The sequence below is a fragment of the Amblyomma maculatum genome, chromosome 9, assembly GCF_055883805.1.
Source record: "Amblyomma maculatum isolate TAMU_Amacu chromosome 9, ASM5588380v1, whole genome shotgun sequence".
NCBI lineage: Eukaryota > Metazoa > Arthropoda > Arachnida > Ixodida > Ixodidae > Amblyomma > Amblyomma maculatum.
Genome location: NC_139352.1, coordinates 83,326,030 through 83,339,492, shown reverse-complemented (window position 1 = coordinate 83,339,492; position 13,463 = coordinate 83,326,030). Strand labels below are relative to the sequence as shown.

General features: G+C 46.7%; 1 protein-coding gene across 2 annotated transcripts in view; it reads left to right on the top strand.

The window, feature by feature from the left end:
• The first annotated feature begins 1,194 nt into the window (after window positions 1–1,194).
• The window catches only part of LOC146179629 (prolyl 4-hydroxylase subunit alpha-2-like), a 135,708-nt gene continuing 123,439 nt past the window's right edge, over window positions 1,195–13,463 (top strand). For both annotated transcript variants that reach the window (XM_084579902.1, XM_084579901.1), the window contains exon 1: window positions 1,195–1,360. The gene's annotated coding sequence lies outside the window, so the exon portion shown is untranslated. The remainder of the gene's footprint in view (window positions 1,361–13,463) is intronic.

Genomic DNA, 13,463 nt, shown 5'->3' with positions numbered 1-13,463 from the left:
AAATATTCATAATCCAAAGAGAATTGAGGGACAAAATATTTGTGCTCATAATTTCATGCACTGGAGAAATGGTGTTTGGCGGCTGGCCACCCACATTTGAAGGTCACCATTGAATGGCCAATATTAAATGTAGGTTGAACACTACTTTTGGTTAAATTCGGACGATGTCATATTTCAGGTGTTCATGCGGCCGAATTTTAGGGATGCGGACAAACTCTCCGATGACACGTTCTGCGGAAAGGTTCTGCATATAAGGTCTGTTATACTAACGAGTTAAAATAATGAAGGCCCTCAGCATTGCATAGGCGCCGCTCATTTCATCGCCTGGGTTCAGTATATATGCGCGCAGACACTGTAGAGCCATGTCATCTGCGGTCAGCTGCCGGAGCTAACCGCGGAGACAACGGCACAGCACATCGGCGACCTTTACGTTTCGCCTCTATATACAAACGCGGCTGGCACGATTGTGTTCGAACATCAATTGGCACTTCGGTTAAGGCACTCTGAGAGCTGTGTACGACGCCCTCAATATCACATTCGCCGCAGCGGCGATCTTTCTCAACATCGATGGAGGCTAAAGCAAGCCGCCGCGTGCGGGCGTGGAAATGAAACCCTCCATTTTACAGGCCAAGTTGCTTTATTGCTAACACTCATAAGCAAAACCAAATAAAATTATTTGGCGCGAAACGCCGGCGAGAAGATGGAATTTCTCTATTCCACAAGTTCCTGCTCAGCACGCTGCGCGAACGAACGCTTGGTAACAAGTTTTTGCAACCGTGTGATTCACGCAAGAAGCACGTGCGTGCCAGTCACCTTACCTATCGTACGCGAATGAGCCTCAGCTTCGAAAAAGCTCGTCACGACGCTTGCCACATAAAGTTCAATCTCCCTAAGCACACTAAACATTCAGCGTACCTGCCACTATCAGGTAAATATGACCGTGCGCTTTGTTCCGTGACGCCGAGCTCGAGCTTCGCCGAAGATTGCAAGATAGTGAACGAAACTCAACAATTCACACGCAGTATACGCATCAGCAGGAGGGCGACCCGCGTGTGACAACGAAAGCGGCGCGAAGCGCTTCATCACGATAAGCCATGGGCACGTTCCCGATGGCCAGCCACGAATCGGCCGTCTTATCAACCACGCGACTTGGTTTTGTTGCGCTCGTCAGTGCCCTTTCTTGTCGCACCTAAATCAGACGAAAGCTCACTGATTTCGAAGCTCCGTTAAAATGGACTATGGCGAACGCGACACCTAGCTTTTAGGGTTCAGAAGGCCGTGGATAATTGATGTCAGAAGTAAGTCAAGACCACGCAAGGATTGTCCCTCCATGACACCCTGCAGCCTGCCTAGTGCATAGGTAAGTGCTGACTGCTTGAAAACGTTGCGCTTTGTTTGAAATCGCGATGGTTCGTCACAAACTGATACTATCGTTTCCCTAACTCGCGCAAACCAAGACTTCCCGCACACATTCATGATATGCTGTGAGATGCAAGTCGGCCTTTGATTTTTGCTCGTTGTTACAAACTTTTCGCAAAAGCAGTCTTACAGAAAGGGCAGTCTTTGCTGTAAGCAATGAACTAAAGGCTGCTGGATGCAAGTACGCCGCTTCTATCCTGGTCGCGGCGGCCGCTTTTCGATGGAGGCAAAAATCGTGTCTCCCATGTACTGCGCGAGGTCAGTTAAAGAACCATAGTTTTTGCAGCGCGTAGCCGGACAAGGACAAGGACGGAGGAACATGTAAGACGCACAGGCGCTCATGGTACAAATTTACCGAGATGCCCACAAAGGCATCCCTCATAGCCTGGGTCGCGCTGCTGTGTTAATCCATATAAGACAAAAAGGAACACCGAATTGTGCAGACATATTACCTAGGCTGTTGGGCTCATTTTACTCTGATTAATTTACTATAGGGTCTTTAGGATTAAAGTTGTACCCCGTTGGGATCTTAGTCTATTTTCGAATTGATCATTTATATACTAAAGTATAGAAGATCAAATCAGTCGATATTGTCGACCATAAACCCTGACTGCTCATTGGAGGGTCAAATTCTAATGTTAAAGCTCAGCTACTTTGGTCATCTGATGAGAAGAGAGGAGTCGCTGGAGAAAGATTTGATGTTGGGAAAGGTGGGGGGTTGCCGGAGAAGGGGTAGGCAGCGAACGCGATGGTTAGATGGCATCCTCGAGGCGCTGCAGATGAAGTTATGTGATGTGAGGAAGATAGTGAGAGACCGGAAAGCGTGGCGTGAAATGGTCCATAGGGTCACGAAGAGTCGGACACGACTGAACGACTGAACTGAACTGAACTGAATATTACTTGCGTGCATGTGGTTGTGGTTATGTACATTTTCACAGCTGTTTTATATCTCGTTACAGTCCGTCATTCTAACACCATTCTTCAAAGAATGTATTAGCCAAGTTTGGCAGGAGATATAAGTGGGCAGCGAAGAGGCGGCTGCACTGAATGACACACATGCGTGTGGCTTCAAATGCACAGTGGAACTGATGACCGATGCAACATTGTCCTTAGGCTAGTGTGTTTTATGAAGACACTCGCCTGTGGCGCATGGAACTTTAACAGGCGAGGGAAGTAATTTTTGAGCGACAGCTTATACAACTTGTTCGGCCGAAAAGCCATCGGCGTTGTAGTTGTCGGGCTGCGTTGAAAAAGATATATATAGTAGTAATTTATCGTTGTGTTGAGTAATGGTTGATTGTTGTGTGACATGCAATGGCGATTTAATGAAATAGCTATAATGGAATAATTAAGGAAACTAAAAAGTTATCAAATGGAAAGGGGTTGTTCAATTTCTTTAATCAATCAATCATTTATTTCAATAAATATACAAATTGCAAAAAATGTTGGGCCAATAGCCGTAGCTACTTTAGGTCCGTACATACATATACACAGCAGTGGAGACACGCTAAATGACATGTAACAAATGTTTTCAGGCTTATACACACGCAAACGTAACAGTCAATGAGCACACAAAGTAAAGTAAAAAAAAAAAACAAAAACATAACAGCAAAGAAATGAAAAACAGGCATCGACACACACAAATTATTTTAGGCAACTTGCACAATTGAGAGATCACGGAATACAGTTCCCTATCTGAAGAAAATGAATACAATCAAGACATACAAATTTGGTAGCGTAAGAAATGTAAGCATTTCTTATCTATTTTATTTAGTGTTATAATAATATAATTCTGTCAAAATAAAATCTTTTGATGAAAATAAAAAGTTATTTGCCATTTAATTTCAAGTGGAATATTATTCCATATTTTTACACCGACATACTGTATTAGGCGCTGGCCGTAAAAGTTTCTTGTGATAGGAAGGTTAAAGTTTATCTTGCTTGCATTTCTGGTGTTTCTATTGGGTGTAACAAATAATGTAATTGGAAAAGGGTGAGCATTCAGGAGAATGGCATTTACTACACGGCAAACTTTCATTTCCGACGCAATATTAAAAGGGAGTATATTAAGCTCTGAGAACAATAAAGGTGTAGATGAGTGCCAGTGCGAGAAGGTCATTATGCGTACGGCTCTTTTTTGAAGACGAATGATGGGATCTAAGTATGTTTTAAATGTGAATGCCCAAGACTCGCTGCAATAGATAAAGCGAGAATGAAATATGGCAAAGTAAACCATTTTTAATATACGGGTACAGAAATATATTCGTGTTCGAAAAAGAATATAACAAGCTGAAGCAAGTTTCGAACACACATTTGTAATGTATTCTTTAAAGTTGAACTGGTTAGGAATTGTAATACCTAAATATTTTATTGATTCTGTCTCCTCCAAGGCTTCTCCATCAATTAAAATATTGAGGCTAGAAGAGTTAACTTATTTCTTGGACGAAATAAAACAAATTTTGTTTTTGATTTATTTACCGTGAGTTTATTGCGGTTAAACCATTCATTTATTCGACAAGCTTCGGAATTAATTACTGCTTGCAATTCTAAAAGTAACTTGCCTGAAAATATTACTGCTGTGTCATCAGCGTATAGAACAGCCTTAGATGAAGATAAAATCTGTGGGAAATAATATATAAAAAGAACAAAATGTGTCGAAATGCCCAAAAGGAAAAGGCGATGATTGATGATGCTAATCATGAATACTTGTACTGTGTGATTGATTAATAAAATAATTGAAAAAGAGGTATTCAAAGCTTTCAAGTTGTCAAAATGTTCATAATGAGAAGCCAATACTTAATGATGCTAAACGAAAAACTTTAGTGTGTTTATTTGATCAATAATTGTTATAGCTGAAGAAATGAAACCTTTAAAGAAGAGGGATCAAAGTTGTTCTATATGCTTACAATGAAAAGACAATGCTTCATTATGCTAATCAAGAACATTTAGTGTGTAATCGATGAATTAACCATTTTAATTATTCAAATTCGAAACATTGCTCATAATGTCAAATTGCACAGAATGAAAAGCTAATGGAATTCCTAATGCTAAGTATCGATTTACAGAATTTAATAATAAATAACAAGAAACAAAATTTACGAAGTACAAAAAAGAAAGGTACAAAATTATCAAATTTTGTTTGGTAAATGGAGACATGTTCTAAACATTGCCAATAGGTGAAACGGAACGGTATGAAACGGAACGGTATGAAACGGAACCCGTCACGCTGCCCACTGGAAGGCCCTTGCCGAGGTTAGAGACATATCTGTACTAAAAATGGGTTTAATTCTGACGGGATTTAGTCCGTAGGTACTGAATGCTAGACTGTAATCGCGGGGAAAGGTAAGATGTTAGAACTACTTGGGCTTTTCCGGGATATGGCTGGATTGACGACTGTGCAAAACTGCCGGGTATGACGGCGAAACATTCTCCCGCTGACTTGCCCTACACACCTGCCACAAAGGGCATGTGCTTTGGCAATCTTGGCTACATTGGATATTCCTCTGAGGTCTACATTCAGGTTTGACCCGTACCTACCTAATTAGAATCCTGATTTACTTGAAACACAGGATTTATACTGCTTACAAGTGTGTCATATCCTCCGCACTATGTCATTACAGCGTCACTTACATAGTACGACCATTCGACCTTTGACCCGGCGGCAACTTCACTCGGCGGTGACCCGAGGTGTGGCCTTTGTGTGAACTAGTTAGTTGTGGAGGCGAAACTACGCGCCTGCAGTTAAGCGAAAACCCGGAAACCACACGACATTGCCGCGTTGCGCGCGCTCAATCCCAGCCACATTAACGAGCGTGTTCTAAGCGCATAGGGCCAGTACTGCATACGCGTGACCACACGACGGAATTCGGACACACGACTCGTTCGTCGCACGAAATCATCCGTCCGTTTCGGTGGCTCAGAAGAAACGCACTGAGCCGGTGCCTCCTTACCCTCAGCAATGCAGCGCGATCAGGAAGCCCATTACCTTCCTTATTTACTTGTCTATGTGTGCGGGCAGTGACAGATGCACACGCGTACAGACACCCACCCACGGATACGCGCACACGCACGTACGCACATCCAAACTTGCGAACAACCATGGGATGACATCTGCCCTTTCCCACTTATAACTTCAATAATGGCCCTGCTTAAGGACCTGTCAGTGCTTGTTTTGATGCTGTTCGCTCCTAATTGCGAAAACATTGCCAGCAATGGGGAAAGCCGTCTCATGAGGTATGCTCGAAAAAAAAAAAAAAAAGGTTTGTAAGTTGGCACTAGCAGTTACTCTTCAAACGCGAGCACTACTGACGTCACTCCGCAAAACGTGAAACGTGGTGCGCAATAATTGCGGAAAAAAAGATGGTTTGCCTCTGACGAAATAATATAAATAAAGGAATTGGAAATGTGTAATCCGACGCAGAAAGTGAAGTGGAACTCAAGAGACTTCTGATGCGCGTACAAGAAGAGAGTGAGAAGTTTGGGCTTAAACTGAACATTAAAAAGACAAAGATCATGGCATCTTGCCCTATCAAGTCCTGGAGCATCAAGGGACAAGAAGTGGGAGCTGTGACAGATTTCCTCTTCTTAGGCTCCAAGGTTACTCCGGAAGGAGACTGCAGCCATGAATTTAGGAGAAGCCTGCTTCTGGGAAAGACAGCCATGGCTAGCCTTGACCGCCTAGTAAAGAGCAGAGACATTAGTCTGCCCACCAACATCCGTATAACTCGTGCTATGGTCTTTCCAGTTGTGATGTATGGATGCGAGAGTTGGACTGTGAAGGAGACTGACCGCTGAGGAATTGACGCGTTTGAATTGTGGTGCTGGCGGAGACTCTTGAGAGTTCCTTAGACGGCCAGAGTATCAAATCAGTCGATATTGTCGACCATAAAGCCTGAATGCTCATTGGAGGGTCAAATTCTAAAGTTAAAGCTCAGCTACTTTGGTCACCTGATGAGAAGAGAGGAGTCGCTGGAGAAAGATTTGATGTTGGGAAAGATTGAAGGTCACTGGAGACGGGGTAGGCAGCGAACTTGATGGTTAGATGGCATCCTCGAAGCGCTGCAGATTAAGTTATGTGATGTTAGGAAGATAGTGAGAGACCGGAAAGCGTGGCGTGATATGGTCCATAAGGTCACGAAGAGTCGGACACGACTGAACGACTGAACTGAACTGAATCCGACGGGCAGGCAAAAGGGGTTGCGTCAGAATAGCGGAGCGTCCACGCAAACCGTGGTTTCTCGTGAGAGGGCAGCTGGGTGTTTATGCATCAGCACTGAGCTCCACAGCGTGCCAACGGCAGTCGAGGAGAACAAATCGTATTCCATGCGTTAGTGTCCCTGCGCCGATTAACTGCACGATAGCAGCGATATCATTGCGTGTTATGTTTCTTTTCTCCCAATTGGTCCGCGTCGGCGGATTACATAATTAAGGAGTGATTGCGCTGGCTACCCACGCGCCTTCCGGAGATTAGTTCGAAGGTCAAGCGATTACTCACTTGCCCCAGGAAAAACGGGGCGACGTGTACGAAAAAACAGTCGACACAAAATTATGCGCGGATTCCGAGTTGACTGGCTACTAAGGTGCGAACAGAAATATAACGGTTCGAGAAAAATTAGCTGGGGCTTAGCTTTAGTTAAGCCCGGTAGGATGCGAAAGCAATAATAGCATGACTACGATATAGTTCAGCTCGGAGTGTAGCCAATTGTGGTGTACCATGTTGACCGTACGATTAACACAAGACACACATCCCTAGCCTGTTATGTTATGGTTGACGTAACGGGGTTTTATTGACATTCAGAGATGAATGCCCATGGTGCGGGAGGACCCCTACTCTGTACCACATAACGTGCGAATGCAGTGCACATCAACTGCAAACCGTTCCAAACCCAAATGAAAGGCAGTGGGAGACTTTGCTGGCCAGCTGTGACCCAGAGGTTCAGCTCTACCTGGTCACAAGAGCTCGCAAGGTGGTGAAAGCCAGTGGTGCCCTGGACTGGGGGCGCCAGCCGCTCGTCAGCCTCGGCTGAATAGGCGAAGCAAAAAATCCCCAAGCATTTAATAAAGTTTACTCACTCACACTGAAGGAAAAGGTCCTTCCAACTACGTGGTCGTGCTCGGTGGTGGTGCGTGACGCCGAGTTTCAGTTTCAAGTGACCTTGACAGATACTGCGCGTTTCCTTTCTTATAAACTAATTTACATCTGAAAGCTAAACGTTCATTGCTTTAGGTGGAGCCGCTATTCACGTGGCACTAAATTTGACATTCAAGACACCTTGAACTAATGAAGTGTGGGTTGGTTGGTTGCGACTGTAGGAAGAATTAAAAGAAAATGCACGGGCCTGCGGTAGGGTTCGATCTCGGGGCGTCCAGTAGAAAAAGCAGGGCATTCCCAAAGTAAATGAGATATGCCGCCGCAGGTTAGAGTCGTACAGTGGGGGCACGTAATCATTTTCTCTTTATACTGACGCCAGCGGGCCATAATACGTGGCGTGTAAGCCGCATGGGCGATGAGCTTATTCAAAAAGACTTCTTGACTTCGGGTGAGGTGGGTTCTTCTCGTAAAAGGTGGGTCTGGTGTGGCCACCTGCATGCGATGCTGACTGAGGCTACGAAGACTGGTCCGAGTATAGTGCATAAGGGCAAGAGAAGGGGTGAGTTGCCCGCCCAAGGTCGAATAAGGATGAAGCAAGGGGGGTGGGGAAGTAAATGTGGACATCCCACCTGCCAAGGCAGTTCCCTTCTAGAAACTGATGCAAACACACAGATGATATTTGCCAAGTATGGCTCGCTTAGTGGCCTGGTTAGAGCAATGTGATTCGAGTGACGACCTAAATAAACAATGAAGATTATGTCTACTCCCCTTTATCCCCATCCATGGCCATGAGCCTTCCCATTCAATAAAGGACATTCAATCAATCACGGGCCTGCTACTGGACTCTGTTGCTGTTGTTGTTGTTGTTGTGGCTGTAGGAAGAAGGAAAAGAAAATGCATGGGCCTGCTACTGGCCCTGTAGCTGAACCACCTCCGCTGCCTCGTGCAGACAGAAGAGATTGAGATTGATTTATAGGAAGGCAAAGGCGCGATAACTGTCTCACTTGTTTTCTGTGGACACCTCAACCGCGCCGTAAGAGAAGGGAGGAAGGGGGGATTGAAAGTGGAGAGGGAGAAAGAGGAGCCGTAGTGGAGGGCTACGGAGTAATTTCGACCACCTGGGGATCTTTAACGTGCGCTGACATCGCACAGCACACGGACGCCTCTTCATTTCGCCTCTATCGAAACGCAGCCGCCGAGGTTGGGTTCGAACCCGGGTAATCCGGAACAGTAGTCGGGCGTCTTACCACTGCACCACCCCGGCGGGGCCAGACAGAAGAGAAAATAGAGAACAAAGGAAAGGAAGAGGAGGGAAAATTGATTGATTGATTTATAGGAAGGGAAAGGCGCGGTAACTGTCTCACTTGTTTTCTGTGGACACCTCAACCGCGCCGTAAGGGAAGGTATGAAGGTGGGGGTGAAAGTGCATATAGTGAAAGAGGAGCCATAGTGGAGGGCTTCGGAGTAATTTCGACCACCTGGGGATCTTTACCGTACGCTGACATCACACAAAAAGGCGTGTACAATAGAGATTTATAGGCGTCTATATCTTGCCCAGCCTTGATGCTGCAATAACATTCAGATGATAATTCTTTTTATGCGAGCTAGAAATGCACTAACATTGAACTCTATACTTTGTGATAGCGTACTAGTTGCGTTAAGAAGGACCACTATTTAAATGCGTAGCAAATAAGGATTGTGTTCGGGCGCAGATTGAGATTATACGCGCGAAAAGGAAATATTCCACAGCGCTAACAAATACGAACTCACACATAAACGCAGACAAGACATCTCCTGCCCTGTCTTTGTCTATTTATGAGTTTGTATTCGTTAGCGCTGGAAAATCTTTCCTTTTCAGTGAAATTCACCAGCTATATTAGCTCAGCAAATGGTTATCCGCACGAAAATTAAAAAGCGCCGAGGTAGGGGGGCTCCACAACCCCGTTGCTTCCGAACTCTTGTAAGCCAACAACTCAGGTATGGAAGCCGTCGCGCCGCGCTTCAATTTTCTGCTGCAAAGGCTCCCAACGTTGTCCGCGAAGTCGGTGCCTGTGAGAAGGGAGGCTCGCCAAACTAGTCCCCCATTGTGGGCATGGCCATTGTCTGGGAGCATACGTATGCGCAACCTGCCACAAAAGCGTGTGCCAAAAGAAAGGTAAACTAGTGAAAAAAAGACGGACGACATTTCAACATTGCGCTAAGGTACACGCACGCTGATCTTGTTTGCGCCACGTGCTCGTTACTGCCGGACAATGAAGCTCACCTGGAAGAAAAAGAAACGTAGCATCATGGCAGTATCGCCTTGAGTACGCTTCGACAATTTTTAACTGTAGACATGATTAACTTTACTATAGAAGAAGCTCATTTTTGCTGACGGAAACTATTTTCGCAATGATAGATGCTTGAAGGACTTGCTACGGGTAAGCGTAAACAGGCCGTGTACGGTAAAGCAGTGGTAGTGTAACTAGCGGAGGTGGAGGCCATTTATCTTGGATACCCCCCCCCCCCCCCGACACACACACAGCTCTTTCTATTTCACTCATTTAGGAGACAGATAAGATTTGGTTTGGTTTGGTTTGTGGGATTTACGTCCCAAAGCAACTCAGGCTATGAGAGACGCCGTAGTGGAGGACTCCGGAAATTTCGACCACCTGGGGTTCTTTACCGTCCACTGCGGAGGCGGGCTTACCGTGGGTAATGGGTCATGAAGATGCACCTAGACTTACATAAGGATACAATGCACCTTGACAGTACCCTCAGGCCTCTTTTTCATTTCGCTCCCTTAATTTTACTTCGTGGCGTGGTTCTAGTGTCCACCCAATGTGCCATAACTGTCCTTGATGGCCATAAGTAAGAACGCCCGTGTACGCGTGAGTCAATACTTGCGCAAGTGGACACGAGCCATCAGAAAGAAGCGGCACACCGCGTGACATCTGGGAGCTCTCTTGGGCTAAGTGATCATGGAGAGAGAGAGAGCAGAACTTTTTATTGATTCCAGCGGATGAAGAGGCTCCGGCCCTCCGTCGCTTGGGATGGATGGCGGGTGCCCCGCCTCAGACGCAGGCCGGCAGACGTTGTTGGCCGGCGGCGTCCCAGGCCAGCTGGATGGCGGCTAGCTGGAGCTCAGGGTCCGAGCAGCGCAGCATGGTCTCCCAGAGTTGCGGCGTCAGATTTAGACCCCTCCCGGGAGAAAAGGGGCAGTCCCAGAGGATGTGTTCGAGGGTCCCTCTCGAGTCACAGTTTGCACACAATTCAGATCTTTCTCCTGGGAGCATATGGCTCACCAGGAGCGGGTGCGGAAATGTCCCAGTCTGAAGGCGACGCCAAGCGACGGCCTGCCTGAAATTTAGGGTAGGGGCTGGCGCAGCAGCCACCCGTCTACTGAGTCTATAATGCTGCAGAATTTCTGTGTAAGATTTGGCACACTCTATGGTCCCCGCTCCAAGTCCGCCCTCTCTGCCACCGGCTCGGTGGTAGAGCCCTCGAGCCATGGCATGGGCGGATTCGTTGCCGGGAACGCCAGTGTGCGATGGAGTCCAAATCAGCTGTATAGTTCTCGAGATTGGTGATTGCTGTAATATTCGAATTGCCTGGGGAGCAATAAACCCACGACTGTAATTTCGTATGGCAGTTTTGCTGTCGCAGATCACGAAACGCGCCTTTGTCTGGGCGCAGGCTAGAGCTACAGCCACTTCCTCAGCTGCCTCAGGAGATCTAGTTTTCAGGGTGACCGCGGTGATCGGTCTACCCGACCCATTCGATACCGCTGCAACCATAAAGGAGCTTGCCCCTCCGGCAGCATCTACAAAGACTACTTCCTCCGGCGGCAAGCGGCTAAATTTCCTACTGAGCATTTGAGCTCTTTTTTCCCGACGCTCCGTATGGTGTTCGGGATGCATATTTTTTGGCAGCGGAGGTATCCATAGCCTGTCCCGTACAGCCACGTCTATTTCAGATTTTATCTGAGCGCCTCCCCAAGTGTCGATGCCCAGTTTTTCTAGAATGGATCTGCCTGCGGCGGTTAGGCGGAGCCGTTCTACCTGTGAAGTGCGTACCGCTTCCGCGATTTCATCCCATGTGTTATGGATGCCCAGTTGCAGGAGGCTAGCGGTGGAAGTACAGCGCGGGAGTCCAAGGGCTCTTTTAATACTTGTGCGGATGAGGCTCTCTAATTTCTTTCGTTCTGCTGCCTTAAGGGGTAAGTATGGCGTAGAATAGCTGATTCGACTAATGATAAATGCCTGGATTACGCGCAGAAGATTTTTTTCCTTTAGTCCTCTGCCTTTACTCGAAACTCGGCGGATGAGGCTAACTGTTTGAGATACATGCCGCTCAAGCTTTTTAATAGTTTCTCCGTTGTAGCCGTTATCTTAAAGGAGACCTAATATACGGATCTGCGATACCTGGGGAACTTGATGTCCTTGTACCGAAATCTGTATATCCACTTTACGCTCTTTCCGCAGGCACCGTGGATTGTAAATTAAGAATTCTGATTTTTCCGGCGAGCATGCAAGTCCACGTTCTGCTAAAAACCGCACGATCGTGTCCACCGCCTCTTGTAGCGTGTGTTCAATTACGGCATCGCTACCCCGGCTGATCCATAGTGTAATGTCGTCAGCATAAATACTAAAATTTAAATGAGGGTAACGTCGTAGTTGTTCTGGTAATTTTGCCATTGCTATGTTGAAGAGAAGAGGCGAGAGTACCGAACCCTGAGGAGTACCCCTACTGCCCAGAGGGAAAAGTGACGATGTGCTATCGCGAAATTTAAAGCGGGCACTACGCCCACTCAAAAAGTTTTTGATGAGTTATACGTTTTTGTCCCTACATTCAATGCTGATAGGCCGTCCATGACTCCCTGGTGTGAGATATTATCAAATGCCTTCTTTAGATCGAGGCCAAGGATGGCCTTAGTATCTTTACTCTTGGACCGGATAATGTCATGTTCCAACTGGACCATGAGGTCCTGAGTCGAGAGATGAGAGCGGAAGCCTATCATTTCCCGCGGGAAAAGGTCGTGTCTATCAATATATTTGGTGAGCCTGGTTAGGATAACATGCTCTAGTAGCTTTCCCAAGCATGATGTTAGCGATATTGGCCGTAGATTGTCTATCCGAAGTGGCTTACCAGGCTTGGGTATGAGAATAATGTCAGCCGTTTTCCACTGCTGAGGTATTTCCCCTTTCTCTCAGCACTCCTGCATAAGCTGAGTTAGTGCGGCTACCGATTGGTCCCAGTATCCCACACAGTATCCCGACGCAGGGTGTCTTGCATTGAAATCACCCATAATCACTAACTGATGTTCCCCGCTGACTTGCTCTGCTTTCCGGAGCAAAGTCCTGAATCTGGCCTTGCGCTGCCTCGGTGAGCTGTAAATATTGAGGAGGAAGATACTGGCCCTAGGACTGGTTCCCAGGATAATCTCCACAAAAACACTTTCTATCTCTGGCGATGCGAGGTCGTGTTGTACTGCTGCCATATTTCTTTTAACTAAAGTTGTCACTGCCGCCCGCTCCCCCTTATCGCTGTGGAATGCTTGGTATCCCGAAAGTTTAGCCGGGCCCCCGGTTTCCTGAAGTGCTAATGCGAGAGGTGCATGTTCTATCGTTGCGAGGAACTGCTGCAGCACCGGCCGTTTCCTTCGGAATCCGCGATAGTTCCATTGCCATATCTCATACTTAGCCTTGCGAGCCATGTTTACTCGCAAGGGTCTGTTCGATGTTCAGCTGCCAGGCGTTGATGCCTAGCAGCTCGTTCCGGAGTACTTGAGACTCCTCAGCTTGTTTTTGCACTGCCCCCACAAGCGTCTGGAGTTGGGAGGTGATTTGATTTAGGGAGGCGGCCATCGAATCTAGCGCCCCCTCAATTCGGGTCGCCCTTTCTTCTACTGATTTTTCTTCGGAGGGATCCTCGCGTACCTTCCGTTTTACAGGTGGAGGGCTTGCCATGTCAG